Below are 21,724 nucleotides of genomic sequence, written 5' to 3' on the forward strand. Positions count from 1 at the left end.
CATGTGCATGTGTGAGTGTGTATGTGTACATGTGTTTATGAGCATCTTATCTACATAAAACAAACAAATTTTTAAAACCTCACTTTGAAACTTCTGATGTCTAAATAGTTTGAACTGTGTGTTAATGCCATGAAAGCGCAAAGCGCCCTCAATTTGAGAATGCTAATATCTCCTGCAGGTGCTGTTTTGGTTAAATACATTTTTCCCCCTCGGTGCTAAGTATGTTAATTTTTGGAAGTCTCTTATGCCTGGTTCAGATGTTTGTTTTTAGGTCACTGCTGGAGTTACCTGACTTAATGACAAAATGTATTTGCAAAACAATTCCTGAGGAGCCATGGCTTTTATTGGCATTAGGCAAGATTTCTTGTGGTCTTTCTTTCATTCCTTTATTCATCACTCATAATTTAAGCACTGATATGGGGGGGAAGGAGAAGTTCTAGGAAAGCTGGAAGGAAAAGGCTCAAGTGTGAGGGTCTGAGATACAGTGATGAAAGGGCTACAGCCTAGGAAAGAAAGAACAGAGAAGGGTACATGTCAATCACATATACCTAGAAGAGAGTACTATGTTGGGTTAAGTGCCACAGTGGTAGGTAAGAAATGAGATGCTTTCAGCTACAAATAACTAAGAGTGGAATAAACAAGGAGCTTTAATTTAACAAGAGGCTGAAAGAAGGCCATCATTTGTGTTATTTCCATCTAGTTCATCCAGGATTGTGTTTTATTCCGTCCTCTTGCTCAGACACTCTGCTTGTGTTTGGGATGCCTCATGGCCTCAATGTGGCTGCTACAATCACATGCTGGTAGGGTAGCATCCCAAGGAGGTGGGAATGGAAGAGAATTTCTCCTCAAAGCTCTTTCATTCCCTCTTTCTCCTGCTCTTAAAAGATTACCCAGTCTTTGGGGTCCAGGTCAAATGCCTCCCACCCAGTCATCCCATGAAGATAGCCCACTTTTATCTAAATTTTGGTAGTATTTGATTTGTTCCACCTCGCTTCAGCATACACATAGTGTTTTGTGTTATAATTACTTGTGCTTGTGAGTAGATCTCGTTGGTCCCCTTTGAACACTCATGACAAGGAGATTGATAGTGAGGTACGGAAGGTTTAGGAAGCTTGCCCAAAGGTATCTAGCTGAACTGGGATCCAGGCCACAGCATACCCTGTCTTTTTTGATTAAATAATGTGCCAGAGATTTTCTTGTGATTGGTCTGGTTTTCCCAAATAAAATCTGGTGGGAAAGGTACTAATGAAATATTCTGGTTAGTTGGTGAGTGACTGTTAATGTGCTATTGCTCCTCAGGTGTTTATGTGATTATGAGCTTTGTTTCATGGCATAAGTGCCTGCATACCTTTCACCACCACTTTCTCCTCTTGCCAACTTGCCAAATATGTAGTATATGCTCAATAAAGAACTGTTGGATTGAATTGTACTCACACCCACATGCACATCTCCTCTTCCATATGCCTTCCTAATGGACTGGGATAACAGGTTTTAACTTAAAATACTGGGATTGGAGGATGCCTGGGAGGCTCAGTTGGTTAAAGCCTCAGGTCATGATCCCAGGGTCCTGGGATCGAGCCCCACATCGGGCTCTCTGCTCATCAGGGAGCCTGCTTCCTCTTCTCTGTCCCTCTGCCTGCCTCTCTGCCTACTTGTGATCTCTGTCAAATAAATAAATAAAATCTTAAAAAAAAAAAAAAAGACTGGGATTGGAACCCTGATGAGTAAACATGGTAATATATAATGGAAATGATAATTTATTAGCTTCTGGCCACCAACATTTAATTAATACTCCTGTAATACCATTTAGTGCCACTGGATACTCACCATGGAGGAAGGCCAGGCAACTGCAGGAAATATTAAAAAAAGATATAAACACTCAACTTTCTAGGATTCTCATGGGCTGAGGCCCAGAGATGGATATTTGTCCTCATAGAGCCTTGCTGGCCTAATGGCTTACTCATCAAATATTTTTGATCCAGAATTTCCTTTTTCTGCAAAGTCTGTCTTTAAATGCACTGTTGGTATTACATTCTTTGTAGTGATTGCTCTATTTTCTTCTTTCTTTATCCACTGGTGTATCATTATTATCTGTACATCTACCCACCCATTCATCCATCTACTTACCCATCCATCCACTCACCCATCGATCCATTCATCCACCATTCCCTTGTCCACCCCTCCTGCCCTCCCTCGTTTCTTCCCTCCCCCCCCCCCTCCTTCCCCCCCCCCCCCCCATCCCTCTGTCCCTCCATCCACCAATCCCATCCATCAAGACAGCTTGCGTTGAGTACTGTTTTTATATCAGGCATTGTGTTAAGTTCAGATCCTACACAATCTGATTCTCCCTTGCCTTATCTCCTCCCACTTGGTCCTTCACTCTACTGAGTACGATAGAAGTCTTCTTTTTATTCTTTTTTAAAGACTTATTTACTTATTTATTTGACAGAGAGAGAGAGAGAGACATTGAGAGAGGGAACACAAGCATGGGGAATGGGAGATAGAGAAGCAGGCTTCCCGCGGAGCAGGGAGCTCCCAAAGCAGGGAGCTTGATCCCAGAACCCTGGGGCCATGACCCGAGTCAAAGTTAGATGCCCAACAACTGAGCCACCCAGACTATATAAGACAAGCTTATTCCTGTTCCTCCATGATGGAGTATTCTTCTACCAGATTCTTACAAGTCTTATTCCTTTATTTCATTCAGGTTTTTGTTCAAAAGTCCCCAGTAGTTCCCCTACCTCCTGTGGGAGTAATCCCATTTACCTGTTTTGTTTTCCTTTGGGCTACTCGCTGATCACTTGGAATTGTAGTCATTACTTATTTATCATCTATCTCCACCTCTAAATTGCAGCATCCCTGAGGACAATTTTCTCCATCTTGGTGCTGTCTTCTTAGCACCTTAAAGAGGCCCCAGCCCACAGTGGGTGTTCAGGAACTATTTGTCGGATGACTGAATGACCTCGGCCTTAATTCTGTCCCTGACCAATTTACAGTATATGTGTGGAGACAGAAAAGATACCTAAGGAGATTAAAACAAAAGGTGGCTATGGCAAAAATACGATGAATTGTTTCTGATGATGAAATGCCAAGTGAATATTACCCCCACCTTAAAAGACCACCAGACACGTGAGTCAAAGCCAATCAGCAAGGGTAGTTTATTGCAGGTTCGAACCTGGACCTCTGGGCCGCTCGTTGCCGATAACACCGAGAGGTCCAGAGCTGGGTTGGTGCAGGGTTTTTATAGACAGGTACAAACAAGTTTCGGGTGGGGCTGAGCTGATTGATTGATAGTTTGAACACAATTGGGAGTCTCCTGGTGGAATGTTACATTCCTGCTATCAAGCATCCCTGTTAATGAGATTTAGGTTTAGAAGAAATTTAACTTTATTTACTTTTCCTTCTACCTCAGCCTCCTTCTGTTTTTCATGGAGGGGAGGGTGACATTAGGGCTATTGATAAGGTAACTTCTTTGTTGTAAATCTCAAGGATATTTGCAAACCAGGGGAGACTCCTACCTTGCAGGACTGTGATCTCTGCAAGTTAACTATTTATCGTTTTATGGCAGTCAGGGGTGCCTGAGGAATGCTACACATATGGAGGGGAGCGGGTGAATGGGGGGGTGCAAGGCGCCAGCCTTTGCTTTGTCCTTAGCCAGCCTCCTGCTCCTTCAATGATTATCAGTCAGGGTGATTGTGTCTGCCTGGAGGGAGAATGGCTTGGAGGGTGGGGATGCTGTAGCTGACACTGTGGTTACCCTTCTTGCATCTAGACTTTCTTCCCGGTTTACCTGCATCTGTGATGTGGCCATGCATACTGGTGCTTCCCACCTGTGAACTCAGGTCTGTGGTTCTCTGGGTTTTTCTGGTATCATGGGAGCTTGCTCAGCTTGGGTGCAGGGTGACCCAGAGGTGCTGGACGTGAAAGGCTCTGGGAGTGAGTAAATACTTTTGCTTCCCTACTCAGCACTGGGACAACGTGGAGGCATGTTTTCTACAGTCCCTCCTGGTGGGAGGGAGCACAGGTACTCGGAGCAGTAATCCCCCACCCCCATATTAGCTTCCCTCCCTCCCCTGTTTCACTTCCCCTCCACCTCACCTGGTTGTCCTGGAGTAAACCACCAGCATCAACAATTTGTCTCCGGGTCTGCTTTCAGGAAGCTCAAACCAAGAAGGGCAGGGTGGGGTAGAGGCATTTTAGAAACAGTAGAAAAAGTCAGTAACCCAGATTTCTCTGTGGCTCTGACTTTCCAGCAGTCGAGGGAGCCTCCACGCCCGCTCACACCTTGCCTACACCATCGCACACTTGCTCAAGAGAGAAGGAAGCCCTTGATTCCTGGTGGCAACGGGCAGCTGAAGGTAGGGAAGTGGCGAGGGTCCGGGAGGCAGGAGTTTTTCAGTAATATGCTGTGTGCCCTTGGACAGATGCCCTGGGCATCTGTCTTATCACTGACCCCGTGATGTGGGTGGTATGTCTAACCTCTAAGCTTCCTTCTCACTCTGGGGCTCTACAACATTATCTCGCTTTGCTATTCTTCCTTTCTTTCCCTCTCACTCTGATTCCAATCATCTGTGTCTCTCAAGGTCCAGTTTTGGGGAACGGGCTGGTAAAATGCCCAGCTTTAGTTGTCCCTGGTAAGGATGGGTGAGGCTTAATCCATGCAGCATTCTTTGGGATCCTGGAGATGACCATATTCTCTCTGCCTGCAGTGTCATTATTGTTAATAATGATGACATCAATCTACCTCATCAGGACGCGCAAGTGCTTAACTAAGAAAAATGCTTTTGTCGCTGTTAGTAAATATAAAGTGAGCCTACTCCATCAGAATGCCACCCCAGAGGGGGGAGTCTGTTCCCTTCCCTGTGCCCTGATGACTGCTCGTTTGCAATCCTGCCCTTCTTCCAACGACAGCATTTATTTTTTATTGATGTTTCAGCACTTTGACAAATACATTTTTCCATGAAGAGAAACATAATTAACTTAAGTCATTTATATTAATCACAAGGGGGGAAAATCATGCAAAACAGGGGTAATTTTGTATTGAACAAGGCACGTTGTCTAATGAATATAGATGATGTTGATTTATGTGTTTATCCAAAAAGCATCAGTAGGGAAAAAATGCCAACCCCCGAGTCCCACCCTATCCCCCCCAAAAGCTGAAAAAAAATCCCTCAAGTTCTATTTAATGATGCTTCCTGGGTTGGTGGCATCCTGCCCACAGACTGAAAAATAAAATGACTTTTCAAGTGTTTACGGAGCTTGAACAGCAAGAGAAATTCTCTCCCAGCGTGGGTGTCCTCTGCCTGAATCCCAGGGAAGCTGTAATTACTTATTCCTGCAAACACTGGGCCAATGTGGCTGGGTCTATGCAGGTAGGATGGTGTGGACTCTTTCCTACTGCAGCTTTGGGACAGGTCTGAGGGCCAAAACTGCAGGCTGTGGTTGGCAGGGACTCGACCACCAGAGCTCAGATCTCCCAGCCGTGTGGACTAGCTGAAGTAGATCCATTTGATGGGAAAGTTACATCTGGAATAATTCACTGTTGTGAAAAAGAGTGGTAATGCCTCCTGTTTCCAGCCTCGCCTCCCCATGTGTGTGAGTACAGCTGCTGGGGGAGCTCGCAGGTACCAAGAAGAAGGGGAGGGGGAGGAGACAAGGATGCATCACGGGAACATCACTAAGTCACACAGTGTTCGAGCCAGGAGCCGATACCTTACTTACAAAAGCATGGAACCCAGGCCCCTCATTTCCCCACTGAGTAAACTGAAGCCCAGAGAGGAACAATAATTGGTGCTACCAAGCACTCCCTATGTATCAGGCATCATTCTAAGTGTTTTTTTGGCGTTGTAATCTTCACAGTAATTTTAGGGGTTAAGTGCTGTCATGGTCCTCATTTTACAGCTGAGGAAATTCAGGCTCAGAGGAAGGATGGTGCTTCTGCAGGAGCCCACAGAGAGTCATTGGCTGAACAAGACCCCAGACTTTCTGACTCCTCTCTCCCCCCACCCAGGAGGGAGGGAGCAGCTCGTTGGGAGTGTGTGAATTCCCCCAGGGATCTTTTGAGCAAGACTTTGGAAACTTTTTTAGAGCTTGGTTCCATCTCTCTTCTTTTTGTTTTATGTGGGCTGCTCCCTTTGCTGTCACTGTCCATAAACATCCCTACACAATCTCAGAGGACTGCGAGCTTGCCTCAGGGACACAGAGGTGACAGATTAATGAGTTATGAGAGGGTACCTGGGTGGGGGTGGGATCTGGGTTGGGATTATTGGGTGGAGGCAGAGAGTGTTTGAAGGCCGAGGAGCCAGAGCCGGGGTTCCTGGAAGAGCAGAAGGAGGCCAGCCCTGGAACTTGCTGATGGTGTTCCAGTGGTAGCAGTTCCTTTTGCCCATAGAGAAACAGACAGGGCAACCTCTTCCTGACCTGAAATCTGGATTTTTAGTTTTTTCTTCTTGTTGTCTGTTTTTGACTTATCATGGTATCCCCTCTACTTGAGACCCCCAAATAGCAGTCCTGAGGACAATGGATCTAGACCGTCTGGATTCAAATCCTGTCTCTGTCACTTGCTGTGTGACCTTGGAAAACTCCCCTAACCTCTCTGGACTGAGTTTCCTACACCTCCACTAGGGTATAGCTAAGGATTAGTGCTCAGATTTAGGACAGTGCAGCGAATCTATGCATTGGCTATTATAATTATCATGAGAAGAAATTGAATCCCCAGAGTACACACCTCCTTGTATGTGACCACACAAAGTCATAAGCGAACATCAAGTTTGGGCAGACTTGGCTCAGTGGGGAGGAGCAGGGAGCCCAGGAAGGGCTTTTGGGGTGGGTGCGGGAAGGTGGGACCAACCAGAGACTAGTTTCGTGGTTTCCTCGGCACTCTGTGCTCTGAGCCACCATGCCCACGGACCAGGCTGCAATCTGTCTTTGGCCTGGTCTGTGGCTCCTTGCGCAGCTGGGCCAAGCAGGAGCCTGGGCCCCATCCATCCTCGGCTGCTTGGACAGCGGTGCTGGAGAGCGCATCTGTCACTGTCTCCCATGGCATGGGTGAATGGCGTGTCATCTTTGACAAATGTCTATGCCAGCAAGCTCTGCGTGGCTGTGTATAGTTACAGACACTGAAAACGCACAAACACAGACGGGCTGCTCCACACGCCAGCAGACACAAAGGAGGACTAGCGCTACAGATTGGAGGGGCTGGGGAAGGGCGGCCATGGAGAGCGGGACGTCCACTTGAAAGATCTGGGCTCTGCCTCCTACCCTCTCTCTCTCTTTTCTAAAACATTTTATTTATTTACTTGAGATACAGAGAGAGAGCATGAGAGACAGAGCATGAGCCGGGTGGAGGGGCTGGGGGAGAGGGAGAAGCAGGGATCCCGATGGGGAGCTCAATCCCAGGACCCTGGGATCACAAACTGAGCCACAGACAGATGTGAGCCACCCAGGCACCCCTCTGCCTCTTGCTCTTCACAAAACTTTGTGCAAACCATTTCCTCTCCCTGTGCCTGGGTTTTCCTGTGCATGAGGTGGGGATAAAAGTCCCCGCCCTGCACTGTGCAGTATTATAGGAATCCATCAAGATGTTCATCACCCTGTTAGCAATGATAGCAGCTACCCCCTTTCAAGCACTTGCCTTGGGTCAAGTGTTTTGTGCCTATGTGCGCAAGTCCCCCACATTCCTCAAATAAGCCCATTTTACAGATGAGGAAATAGATTTAGAAAAGCAACCTAGCTGGGGGTCACACAGCAAACAACAGAGCTGCGTTGGCGGGCAGGCAGTGCCCACTCTGGGCTGGGATCTGGCAACCTGAATCTGCAAAGGGCCGGACAGTTGATGCTTTATGGTTCATAGGCCATGTGTTCCCTGCTGCATCTACTCAGTTCTACTGCCAGTGTTGTTCGGAAGACTGACAATAAATAAATGCGTGTGGCTGTGTGCCAATGCAATTTTATTTATAACACAGTTGGCCGGCTCGATTTGTCTTTGGGGCTCACAGGCCATAGCTTGTGACCCCTGCTCTAGGCTTCCAAATCAAAGGAGAAGATGAGAACAGAGGACTATGTATGCTTCAGGATACCAGCTCAGGAGAATACCAGCTCAGGAGCTGGACTGCCTGTGTGACAGTCCCAACTGGGCCCCTTACTGCTTGTGAGATCCTGGGCAAGAGACTTAATAGCCCTATGCCTCAGTTTCTCCATCTATAAAATGGGAATACTAATATTGCCCACCCTTCAGGCTTCTTGTTAGAATTACATGGTTAACCGTGGGTCTAGCACATCATAAACATTGGGTAAATGTCACCTATTATCACACCCCAGTGAACATTATCATCGACACTTAAGAGGCTGATGTTAATTTAAATGGTGAGTCAAACAAGATTTCCCAGCTCAGCTCTCCTGGTTCCAGCTTTCTGCTTTCTTCCTGCAAGAGCCCAAGTCCTTAATGGGGGGAGTGGCTGCTTTGTCATATGTTCATCTCTTACACCCCCGGGATGACAGACAAAGGGACCTTAGGCACTAGCCTGCCTTTTACCATAGAACACTGAGGTCCAGAGAGGGGAAGGAACTTACTCGAGGTCACACACAAAAGTGTCAGATTCACTTTTCCTTTCTCCCCAGTCAGTGCTCCTTCCCAAGTCGCTCAGATGGGCTCTCCTGGCTCTGTGGAATGCAAGGCATCTTTCTGCAGGTGAAGTCATCCAGAAGGGGGTGGCTTTCCAATGTCTGGGGCTGGCAAACACAGCAGTGAAGGACAGAGACTGAGGCCAACCTCCTCCTTTCCTGACACAAGCCTTGGAGAGCCCTGTCCATCCGGAGCCCTGAGCCCCAGCACGTCCCAGTTCAAGGCCCTGTCTCCTCACCCACAATTAAGAAGCCTCCATCCTCTGGTCTGCTATATTCTCTGGGGAATGACCAGAGGTAAGATTTCCCGGACAAAGCTGGGAGTAGACACTAGGTAGAATCTGCAAACAAATCACACTTGAGTCAGAAGGTAGTGAGTTCTTTTGCAGTTGGTACTTCTGGTTGTATATTGAGAAAGAGAAAGCAAAATGGTCCAGACAGCAGGCCTGGTAACTACCAACCAGCCAAGCCCTGGTGGCTCTTGTGAACATAAATCATGTAGTACAAAATTGGATTCAGACAAGGGCTCCCTGGGACCATAATGGAACATGATAAGCACATGGATATGAGGAAATAACCCCGAAATGCATGAACATCCTTGTCTGCCAGCAGATGCAAGGGGTTCTTCTTTCTTCATCAACGACAGCTCTAGCCTCACTTTATTCCTCTTGCCTCCTTGATACAAATGATTAAGATATCCAACCAGCAACAGCTCCCTGCTCCCTGACAGCACGCAATCTAGAACAACACTTGCTTCCCCAGTCCTCTCTAAAATCACACAAAACAAGCCCAAAATCTGGACTGGCCTTTCACTGAAGTACCCCATGGTTCCCCATGGAGCATGCTCTCCTGTGCCGACACAGGTTAATAAGCCTCACTGTGCTCGATGAAGAGGTGGACCTGGGGATCTTTGGCTACTGGGCTTTATCTGCGTATTTATTGATACTGGAATGTGAATGAGTGAGGTGAAGCGTTCAATGGTGAGGAGGAAGGTGGAGTCAATCCCTGAGTCCCACAGAGACTCAGGTGCTCTAAGTGTGATAGGTAGCTTTCGTGAGGTAGATCCTGCCATGAGCACTATTTCATTTTATTCTCCTAATGACCTTGGTGGAGTACTAACATTTCCATTTTTAGACAAACAAACAAACCAACAACCCCCCCACACCACCCCCGAGGCCCAGCAAGCTTCAGGAACTTCCCTGTGGTTCTGCAGCTGGTAAGGATGGGTCCAGGAGCCAGGAGTCTCCCAATGCCAAGCCTTCCAATGTAAGGCTAATCTGTGGTTTACATAGCAAGAAGGCCCCATGCACCATCTGGTTCTCACAATTGACACACTGACACCTTAAGATGGGTGGTCTTCTTTAGAACATATTGACCACATGGTCAGAGTCAATCAAGGGGTTTTGGTGGGCAGTCTTTCCATCTTCAGAACATACAACAGCTCTCAGGGCTAGGCGTCCACTACTTGGTCTGAAGGATGCAGCTATTGCTGCTGGCCTGGCACTGGGAGTTGAGGATCAGGGAAGAGCCCCATGGACACTTTTCCTTTAACCCTGACCTTGGATGTGGAGAAAGGTGAACCCTCCTACACTGCTGGCGGAAATGTAAATTTCAGAGTGGTGAAGCCACTCTGGAAAACAGTATGGAGGTTCCTCAAAAAGTTAAAACGGGAGCTACCCTATGACTCAGCAATTACACTACTTGATATTTATCCAAAGAATACAAACATAGTGATTTGAAGGGACACATGCACCCCAATGTTTATAGCAGCAATGTCCACAGTAGCCAAACTATGGAAGGAGCTGAGATGTCCATCAACAGATGAATGGATAAAGAAGATGTGGTGTGTATGTATGTATGTATCTATCTATATGTGTATGTGTGTGTGTATATATATATATATATATATATATATATATATATATATGAATATTACTCAACCATCAAAAGAAATGAAATCTTTCCACTTGCAAAGATGTGGATGGAACTGGAGGGTGTTATACTAAGTAAAATAAGTCATTCATAGAAAGACAAATATCATATGATCTCAGTCATATGTGGAATTTAAGAAACAAAATGGATGAACATAGGGAAGGGAAGGAAAATATAAAAAGATGAAATCAGATGGAGGCAAACCGTAAGAGACACTTAATTCTAGGGAGCAAACTGAGGGTTGGTAGAGGAGAGATGGGTGGGGGGATGGGGTGACTGGGTGATGGACACTAGGAGAGCACTTGGTGGAATGAGCACTGGATGTTATATGAAACCGATGAATCATTAAACTCTACCTCTGAAACTAATAATAAGCTATCTGTGAATTAATTGATTTAGGAAAACAAGTTAAAAAAGCCAAAACCTTGACCTTGACATCTAGCACTCCACATTCACTTTTTTAAGCCATCGCACAGAGGGACAATCTAATCTCATCAAAGAATGTCTAGAGCAGAGTTTTCATGAAGCTCCTTTCCCAGCTATTTGAAGAGGCACCTTCTTCATTAAGTTCCATGGGCCTGCATGTTCTGTGTGGAAGAAGGGACAACTGTAGGGTTGCATGGTGGAAAATGGAAAAGGCAGCAGGAAGGGCAGGAAGTCGGGAACTTTCCAAGTGTCCACTTTACGTTGGACAGTATGTTGGGTGCTTTTCATGGGTATGGGAACCCATTAGAATTGGCTTTTTTTTTTTAAATATACTTTTTGTTATATATTTTATTTATTTATTTATTTTTAAATGTTTAAATAAACATATAATGTATTATTAGCCCCAGGGGTACAGGTCTGTGAATTGCCAGGTTTACACACTTCACAGCATAGAGCTGGCTTTTAGTGTAACAGGAGAAGTGTTACTTGGAGGCAGGTGGCAGTGTGAGGATTTTGGATGTTGAAAGGTGGGTTCAACTTTGAAGCCCACTTCCCTGGTTTTAGGCCCCCGTTGGATAGAGCGTGTACACCAAGCACCCAGCCATTGTTCTTGGAGAACATGGTGATATTACCCAACAGACTGTACTCTGTATAGCCATGGAGATTTTACCCAGTCTGTGACCTTGAAGAAGTAGAAAATGTTTTTCCCTAACTGCATAGGTCGTTGGGGTCCCTGGAGATGCAGTGTGGTTTCGGGCTGAATAACAAGGATTGGGAGGTGTATCTATCAGCTGTTGGGATGGCTTCTCCTGGCCTTGGGAGTCAGCCCAGACCTGTGGATTTAGGTCTGAGGTTCCCTTGAAGGATGACATCATCTCACCTTTCACTGGCTCTGAAGTTTCTACTGGGAGCTCTGGGGATTACTGCAGAATTACTTCTGCAATTCTGAAGCAGAAGTACTCAGTGGGCCTGCCATGTGGTGCCTGCCAAGAGTGGGCAGAAGCCCTGAGCTGAGCGCTCAGCCTGTCACCTCCTGTGTTGTCCTTGCTGTGTCATAGGTGTTCACTGGAGCTTTGCTGGACATCCATAATCTGGTTGCAGCAACTGGGGGGTGACCATCCTGTTCTCTACTACCCTGTGGAACATTGGCCTTTTGGAGTGGATCCTCCAGGGCACTGGGGTCTTCACATGGTGGCTCCCTGTGCCTGGAATATTCTTCCTTGCTCTTTCTTCAGTTGTGGTTTCTCCTTTCTCTTCCTCCTCCTCCTCCTCCCGCTCCCCCTTTTCTTCTTTTTCTCCTCCTCCTCCTCCTTTTTCTTCTTCTCCTCCATCTCCTTCTTCTTCTACTTTTCCTTCTCCTTCTCCTTTTTTTTTTTTTTAAAAGAAAGGATTATTTATTTATACATGAGAGAGACAGTCAGTGAGCATGAGCAGGGGTGCGGAGGGGCAGGCAGAGGGAGAAGAGGCTTCCTGCTGAGCAGAGAGCCTGATGTAGGACTCAATCCCAGTACCCCGAGATCATGATCTGAGCCGAAGGCAGACCCTTAACCAACTGAGCCCCCCAAGGTGCCCCTAGATGTCACTTCTTAGTAACACTTTCCCTGACTACCCCAATGTTCTAACTTTCTATCCCGTTATAATTTTTTTTTCCTTAGGTTTATCGCTATCATAATATGTAGTTTCCTTAAGCATTGTGTGTATTGTCTGTCTCTTGTATTGAGAAATGAGCACCCTTAGGGTGGGGAATTTTTGTCTAATATGGTCATGGCTACAGTCCTCAAGGTTGAGAACCCAGTTAGATGCCTGGTAGGCACGCAATGTATGTGTGTTGGAAGAATGAATGAGTTTCTGTTTCTATTACTTAGAGTTTATATTTCATCAAACACTTTTCTCATTTGTTGATATGATCACATTTTCCCCTTAAATTTATTGGTATAATGAATTATGTTAATTGATCTCCTGTCATAAATCTGTGTGTTACTAGGATAAATCCCACTTGATCATAATGACATTTTGCCAGGTTTCATTTACTGGGGCTTTATTTCCAGTTTTTACATTTATAATGAGAAGAATGATTGGTCTGCAGTTCTTTTCCTAAGCGATCTGTACCAGGTTTTGGTACTAAGGCTATGTGGGCTTCATAAAATAAATTGCAGCACTTTATCTTTTCCTATGATCTGGAAGAGTTTAATTAACGTTGGAATTATTTGTTCTTTAAAGGTTACATAGAGCTCAGCTGTGAAACCATCTGTTCCTGGTGCCTTTTGTGATGGTGGATCTTTAACCACCTTTCCAGTCTCCCTGTGGTAGGTAATTGGTCTTCTCATTTTCTAAATTTCCTTAGGTCAATTTACGTAATTTATATTTTGCTAGGTACATACCCACTCCCAGGTTTCCTATTTTGCTTCTGCAGAGTTGCTGTAGAATTCTCTTTTTATTTTTTATATCCTCAATGCATCCGTGCCTGTGTCTCTTCTGTTGTTCCAATTCTTCACTTTGTTCTTTTCCTTTTCCCTGTAATCAGGCTCCTGATGGATTCGCATGTCCTCAGCGCTCTGGAGAAGCTGAGAGGCCTGGGCCCACACCTGGAACCCACAGGTTCACGGAGAGAGGTGCCTGGGGGAGGCTGGCACGGAGCCGCTCAGGATGGTGGTGGGAGGACCCCAGCAGGCCAGGGAAGGTGGATGGTGCTGGCGGCTGGAGTGTGACTCCTGGCTCTCCCTCTTCCTGGTCGTGTGACCTTGGCAAGATGCTCTGCTTCTCCGCCCTTGTGTTTCCCTCTCTGCAAGTGCCTAGCTCACATGGGTGGGGAGGAGAACTGGATGAATGTATTTGAAGAAAGTGCTGTGTACAGTCTCTGGCAGGGAGTGGATGTGCAGTTAGCCTTAGCCTTCTCTGTGGAAAGAACACCGTGGAGGGAACAATAGGGCACAAGCATTTCCAGAAATCACTGGGTGTGCTATGGAAGAATGGGCTTTGAACCCCCATCCTGCAGATATAGGGGAGGAGTTGTGGTTTGGGGGACTACAGGGAGTGTGACTTCCCTCTGGGGTCTCAAGCTAGTTAGCGAGGGGGTCATCACAGTGACGTGTGTACTCACCACATCCTCCCTGTAGCCCTGTAAGGTAGGTGGTAGGTTAAACCTATGAGACTGGCAATATTCAGCCATTTTTAACCCACATCAAGGCACTTTCATATGGTTCACCCTGATGTTACTATTGCCATCGTTTTTTAGACGACAGACTCGGAGGGGCCAAGCAGCTGTCCTAAGGTCACACAGCCTGTTGATGTAGACTGCACTTTGGTCAAACCAGGGCCATAGAATTCCAAAGCCTATGTGATCCCTCCCAGTGTGGTCAGAAAAGAAAAACCCCATAAAAGCTGTTGCAAAGATATACTGCAAACCCAATTTGAGCAAGGTGGCCAGTACAGATGGTTGCAAAGCAGTAATTGTCTAAGCATCTAGAAGCTGAGCTGAACAGGAGGAGAGGAGCAGGGCTCTGATAGAGAGAGCTCCTGGGGTCAAAAAACCCAGTCCCCAGAGCTCTGGCTTATGAAGGTAGCCACCGTCATCCTAATACCCCATTTGTGGAACTATTACGGCCAGCATCCTACTAAAGAGAAGGTGTTTATTTGCAGGACCTGGGCAGCTCTTGGAAAGCAGGCATCCTCTCACTTATCTTGTAATTACCTTCCTAGTAACAAGCTTCCTGTCAAATGGTTATCTGAAAATGGTTATCTGAACCTGAATTTTAGGTTCTTACACAAGGGATTGCTTATCTAGACAGAATTTGGGGTGGGAGAGATGATGCTATTTATGTAGTTTTGCCTAACATGGGAAAGAGAAAATGGGTTCTAACAGTTATGTGGGGTCTATCCCTCCAGGGGTCAATGGCTGGTGACACTTAAGATGGACCTTAAATGTGGTACTTAATGAAAATGACAGGATGACTTGTCAATGTGAAGGTCTGGGTTTTCGTGAGGACGCACATGGATGTATGGTACACATCCACATTCAATAAACTGACAAGGATATTGACAACACGATGCTGGTCTTCAGGTCCCCATACTAGGGAACGGCTAGTCCTTGACTAGAAGTGGTAGGATGCTGACCTCATGGTCTGACCTGAAGCTCTGTGCTGGGATATCCACCTCTTGCTCTAGAACATTCCTTCCTGAACTTCAGTGCCTGCTCATGCTCTGACTCACATATTCACCAAGAGCCTGAAGAGCCCGATCTCAGTCAATTTCCAAAGGAGGATGGCTTCTGCCCAGCACACTGCAAAATTCTGATTCTGGTTGAGCATGGTGCAGGCCCTGGTGTCCAGTCCGAGAATGCTGAGGGTGCCTTCCCTCTGTTGGGACCAGAGAGACACTGCCCTGGATTTTCTATCTCTGATTATAGGAATGATAAGGGTCATTCATCTCAGTCTGTTTTCTGGGAGGAAGATGGTTCTTGGCATCCAAGCTCAGAACGGAGTGCCCACTTATGGAGCCGAGGCTGTTTCTCTGAAACCCTCTGTGGTCAACATCATATCCTGCCAATCCCCCTTAGTGCTCTAATTTTCAGCACAAGCTGACAGCTTCTTACTGCAAACACCTGCTGCTGTCTCTGGCTGCAGTAGAGTGGGAGGCCGAGATAAGGGACATTCTAGAAGTGTCAGGAAGCTGAAGTCTCTGAGAAGAGCTCTCTGCAAATGACGGGTGAGAGTTAGTGGATAAATACCCCAGTTCCTAGCCCCTTGAGTGGGACACCCCATGACATATTCTGTGCTGTCAGTCTCCTAGAGGGAGGCCAGAGGAACTGAGCTCATTAACACATTCATTCCCTGTCTTACTTTCTCACTCTCCTGCTGCTGCTTCCTGGGCTCACTCCCTAAATAAGCTACCACATCTTTGTCTCAGGGTCTACTCCTGGGGAACCCCACGAAGACATATCTTAAACTTCCTCCTTCTCAGTCCAGCCACTCACGTGCACCTGCTAATTAATTGGGTGGTGCTCTGCAAATACCAGCAGGCAGCTGCCATCCTCTGAGCTCTTCGGTCCTCTTTGTAGCTCAAACCTCTGGGATTTGTGGGTCTAGAGAATATTAGTCAAATGTGCTCATTCTGCCGCCTGAACAAGTCTCAAGCAAACCCCTGTATCACCCACTGTATAGCATGTTTCCCAGCGGGATCCTAGGGGTTTTCAAGGGTGGAGGCACATGTGGGGGAAATTAGATTCACTTGTATCTGGACACTTGTATCTGGCTCACACCTGAGCTGAATGTCAGCATTCTGCTGTGCTAGCTTTTCTGTTGTGGTGGCCCCTCTGGATAGTACTGCCCCAAGGATGCGAGAATGCCTGGAGCTTCTCCATTGTCAGCCCAGCCTTTGTCAAGTGGCAGGCTTTTTGACATTCCTGCATCACGGGGTTGGTCCGGTGCTTCTGTGAGTCCTTGGGTGCAAGGCCTGGCTCTGCATCAGTGAGCTCCTCTCTGCACCGCCTCCTCTAGCCACCATCATCCATGTATCTAGGGTGTCACATGCAACTCGCTTGAACTTCAATCTCCTCTGTCATGGGCAACTCCTTTCTTGTAGTAGCTGAAGACAAGACCCCAAGGGTCATTTTGACTCTTCTCTTCCTGTCATACCTCATATCCAGTCCTTCAGTAAATACTGCTGCCTTAATCCTCCAAACTCTGTCTGATCACGTCTCCCCACCTCCCCGCTGTCTCTCTGGTACAAGGATCATTATTTCTTGCTTAGACTTATGCAGGAGCAGAGTCTCGCACACTGATGCCCTGATCCCACCCCCACCACCCTTCTGTGTATTCATGACACAGCAGCCCTTGAAAACTGAAACCAGTTCCCACCTCTGTCAGAGCCTTCCTTGGATCTCACTCTAGTGGAGTAAAGGCCACATCCTTACAGTGGCTTCATGGGTCATGAGAACTGGTCCCCAGACCTTCCCATGTCTCTCTGACTTTAGATGCCACCACTCAACTCCTGGCTCACTCAACTCTAGCCACACTGCCAGCCATACTGCTCTCTTTGCCTTTTCTCCAACATCCAGCCATGCCCCTGCCTTTTGGACTTTGAACTCACTCTTCCCTTTGCCTGGAACATCCTGCCTCCCGCCCTGCCCCTGACCCTACTCCCCAGAGAGGCTCTCTTACCTCCTTCAGGCTTTCACACAAAGCTTTCCCTGCTGAAAACTGTCTTCACCTCCAACGCGCTCTCTAGCCCTGTCCTCTACTTTATGTTTCTCTCTGGTACTTACTGCCACCTCACACACAGGTACTTTACCTGGTTACCTTGTTATAGCTAACTAGGAGGTAAACTCCTTGGGAATAGAGACCATTCCTGTTCACCATTGTATCCCTGCCATTAGAACAAGCCTTGGGAAGTGGTAGGTTTTCAATAGGTATATGTTAGAAGATAAATATGGGTACAGTAGGTTGTGACCTTGAGTAAGCCTTCTTTTCTGGATCTTAGTACCACCAGGGGACCTGCCACCCTCGGTGATTTCCAAGGCCCTGTTCCTGCTCTTGCTCTTTGGTTTCATGAGGGAGCTGGCTCTAAGACTGGGGATGGCTCACTATTTGTCAGCCATGTCAGGACTCAGCTTTCTGCTTTCCTGGCAGAGGGATCATTAGAAAAGCAGATAAGGTGGACAGGTATATTTACCTTGCTCATCTGTAGAGGTGGACAGTAGAGGCAGGTATCCCAGCATCCACCACTGGGGCACCTGAGATCTATGTCTGGCTGGTCTTTTTTATCTAACTGGCTAAAACCTTGAGGTTGAAATTTTAAGTGCTTGGGGGTGCCTAGGCGGCTCAGTTGGTTAAGCATTTGCCTTTGGGTCAGGTCATGATCCTGGGGTCCTGGGATCAAGTCTTGCATCGGGCTCTCTGCTCAGCAGGGAGGCTGCTTCCCCCTCTGCCCTTCACCCAGCTCATGCTCATGCTCTCTCCTGCTATCTCTGTCTCAAACAAATAAATAAAATCTTTTTTAAAAAAAGAAATTTCAAGTGACTGTAATAGCTTGCTTTCTTTCTTGTGGTGAAACAAGAAAGGAATTTATCTATTTGTTCCCACACTGAGAATACTGCAAACTAGTATCTCAAAGATTGTCTCCAAAGTGCTGAAAATACATCCTGGTTTATAGAAGGAAAACGTGGTACACGGGTGGGGTGGGTACGTGCAGGTGGGCAGTGAAGGGCACATCCATCATGGGAGGGGTCTTGCTGGCTCAGGGCGGTTCTTACTGCTCGAGGGGCTAGTTTCAGGTCCCATCAGGGGGTGCTTTGCCCTCAGGCTCTTTTGCCTGATCCAGGAGACAAGTTGGAAAGAATGGAATCAATTTGAAAGTTTGAGGACAAAATGTAGGTAGTTGGAAGTCCTCTTTCAGGTTTTGTTTTTTTTTTTAATTTAAATTAAAAAAATTTTTTTTCAGTGTTCCAGAATTCATTGTTTATGTACACCCAGTGCTCCGTAGCTTTATGTCCCAGATTGCTGGTGTGTGTGTGTGTGCATGCACGCCTGTGTATGTGTGTACATATGTGCACTTGTACATGTGCATGTATGTGTGAAAGTATCCAACAGCTAATGAATAAGGATCCAGGAATATGAGCCAAAGTAACAAAGGGAGCAAGGACGAAAAAGCCGACTTCAATTACCCAGCCCATCCCCAGATCCTTGGTCCACAGCACTTCTAGGCATTCTGACTCGCTTCCCACAGCTGAGGGTCTACAGACCTTACCTGCTTCGCAGGTACATGAGTGCTTCTCTCTGGGAGTGTGATGGGCTTGCCCCTCTTTGCAGGGCAACAGGGCTGTGCCAAGCCCATTCCAAGCCTGCAGTCCTGCCCTCTGACGTGCACTGCTTTCTCTCTGCCACTCTCACAGCTGCTGCCCAGGGGTCCAAATGGAGGCTGTACTCACAAGTTGAGGGGTTGGGCTGGTGAAGAAATCATTTTTGCAGGACAGAAAGTGTCTCCCCATTACAGCAAGGCATATTTGGGGAAAGGGTGGGGTTGTCCACTGTCATCCTTGCTCTGGCTGGGTTGGCGATGCTGCACCCTGCTGAGGTGGACAGAGACTAAGTGGAGAGCAGGGCGTTGGTTGGGTAATGCCATCTGGGCTGAGTGTTGGCAGTTTTGTGGGTTTGGCAAGTGGGAGACACTAGAGAAGTTGCCAGGTGGGCACTGAGGGAGGAGAAGGAGCTTTGCAGTTTGTCTATGGAATTTAAACTGGATTCTCATTACTATTCCTTAAGAGATGCAGAAAAAATTGACACAAATGTAAAATTACTTTTGGCAACTGGGCTGTGCTCATTTATATGTGAGGCTGTACAGAGAACGCGTCACATGGGACACTAGCTTGTGTTCGGGTTACGTATGCTTGTGTTTGAAAGAGGTGTTTGGATGTGAAAGATAAAGTGTAAAAAAATGGCTGAGTGACAGAGATAGGAAAACTGGGAAGGAAAGAGATAAGGAGAGAGAGAGAGAGAGAAACAAAAGAGGAAATAAAAAAGAAGGATAAAAGGGGAAACAGTATCGGAAAAATGGACAGATGGGGTAAATATACACAAAAGTATTGGGGAAATAGAAATCAAGGAAATTAGGATTGTCTTCTCTCTGTATCCCAGGGCTCTCTAGCACTGTTTCTTAAACCTTTAAACATTTTCAACTGTGGTTAACTACTAGGAATATATTTCACATTGCTACTTGCTATTTATACATGATTGGAATTCTTTTTTTTTTTTTTTTTTTTCTTTTAAGGAACCAGTGTTTGTGGTCTGCTATGAACCACCAGCATTCCTGTCCTGTGTTGTCCCCTCTCAGGATGACTCTGGACTTGAGTTGTAAGACATCAGCAGGGGTAATGGGAGCGAAGACGAGATAAGCTCTTGTACATGGAGACATTTGCCCTCTGGGAAGGTTTGCTCTTGGTGTGTAGTCCCGGGGAACCCAGAAGTCATACTGCAGAAGCAAATGAGCCATACAGATGGAGAGGCCACCTGCTGAAGCATGCAGTCTCCAGCTAACCCCCGAAGCAGAGCTCGCACCCATGTGGATGAAGGTATCATGCGAGTGGGTGCTCCAAGTCCAAGTGAGCCGCCCTGACTCTTGCCCGTGGAGCAGAGATGATTTGCCTTCACTGAGCCCTGCCCGAATTTCAGAATTGTGAGCAAATAAATGTTGTCATTCTAGGGCCACTACGTTTTGTGTTGTTTTTTTTTAATGCAGCAATAGATAGCCAAGCATCCTGACTAAAGGCAAGGCACCATGATAGTTTCTATTGTATTTAATTCAGTTTTATTTTTCAAAAAACTTCGTCGATTTTATGACCCACTGATGAGTCATGATCCAACTTGATGGTGTCTGTTTGTAGACATGACTCCTTCTCTTGCTGCCCTCATCAATGGCTGATGTGTTTGAGATCATGGGTCTTCCAACCTTTCCCTCCATCCTGTTGCTCTTAGAATCATGGCATGCCAGACATGAAAGGCAATCTTAAGACGTCATCCAGTCCAGGGCTGTGTCTCAGAAGAGGCTTCCCTGAGCCATTTGGGTCTCTGAGTAGACGGTTCTACTCAGTAGATAAAATTTTACTCAGGGGAGGTATTTAGCCCTTTTGTATGCCTGGTTCCGAATCCTGTTAAACATAATTTACAGCCAAGCATGGTCTCTTGGTACCCACTTCTGCCAGAAACTGAATTCATCCTTACAAATGGAGAAAGGATATCACTCACCCTCCTGCCAATACCCATCCTTATGTCCCTGTTTCTCAAGTCTCTAGCTTTAAGACGAAAGAAGCATCTTCATATGTCATTCAAGCTTCCTAGAACACAGTTTTACCAAATACATGTTTTTTCCCTCTGATCCAGTGATTGCTACATCATATGCCACCAACCAAATGTAACAGAACCACAGGGGGAGCTTTTCAAATGCATATTCCCAAGCCCTGCTAGGAGGTAGGGCCTCCAAAATTTCTGGAATGTGATGCCTGAAATTCTACATTTGAAAAAAATCTTCCCAGCTTTGAAAAAGCTTCCCAGATCTGTTGGGCATTGGTATTCAGGTTCAAGGATGCTAAGTGCTATGGTCTGGATTAGTGCATTTCAGCTTTTCCTACCACAGGTCATGGTAAGAAACAATCTTACATTCTGTCTGTATGCACAGGCACGTGTGTGTAAAGGAAACAAAGCTTTCGTCAAACTCCACACTTGACGAAAACTGCACTCTAACTTTCTTATCTTATTTTATTTTTTCAGTTGCTGGTTGTAACTCATTAAACTGGTTTTACGATTAACTCATGGGTCACGCTATACAGCTAATAACACAGCCAACCTAAGCAAATACAGGCTACGTGTCTATTCAGCAGACATGGCTCCTTTTCCCGGGCTTTGCTGTAATAACGACCGTTTGGCATGGCAAGCCCACTCTCCATCTTTCCCCAACAAGCCCCTGATTCCACTGCTAGGAGGTCCAACCTGCAGGTAGCACTTACCAGTCCTCTTCCTCTTCGTCAGGGCCTCCAGCTGATCCTGGGCTGGAGCTCAGGCTGCAGCTGAACTGGGGGCCTGGGGCTCCCTCTGGGCTCAGTTTGTTGGAGCCAATAACTTCAGGAGCTTTTGATTGCAGGGAGAAAGAAATAGCAAGGGTGGGACGGTGCAGGGCTGTGACGGCTAACCTCTGCTTTTTCTCCACGATGACTGTTCCGGAGTCCTCAAGGGGCAGGAGTTGGAATTTGCAGCCTGAG

The 21,724-nt window shown here is 46.6% G+C and overlaps 1 long non-coding RNA gene across 1 annotated transcript in view; it reads left to right on the top strand.

Moving 5' to 3' along the window:
• Positions 1-20,160, top strand: part of LOC132017304 (uncharacterized) — a 36,658-nt gene extending 16,498 nt beyond the window's left edge. The window contains exons 2-5 of the long non-coding RNA XR_009404227.1: positions 4,251-4,355; positions 13,198-13,283; positions 13,502-13,589; positions 19,741-20,160. This is a non-coding gene — a long non-coding RNA (uncharacterized LOC132017304). The remainder of the gene's footprint in view (positions 1-4,250; positions 4,356-13,197; positions 13,284-13,501; positions 13,590-19,740) is intronic.
• The last annotated feature ends 1,564 nt before the right edge of the window (positions 20,161-21,724 follow it).

Source organism: Mustela nigripes, chromosome 5 (assembly GCF_022355385.1).
Source record: "Mustela nigripes isolate SB6536 chromosome 5, MUSNIG.SB6536, whole genome shotgun sequence".
Classification (NCBI taxonomy): domain Eukaryota; kingdom Metazoa; phylum Chordata; class Mammalia; order Carnivora; family Mustelidae; genus Mustela; species Mustela nigripes.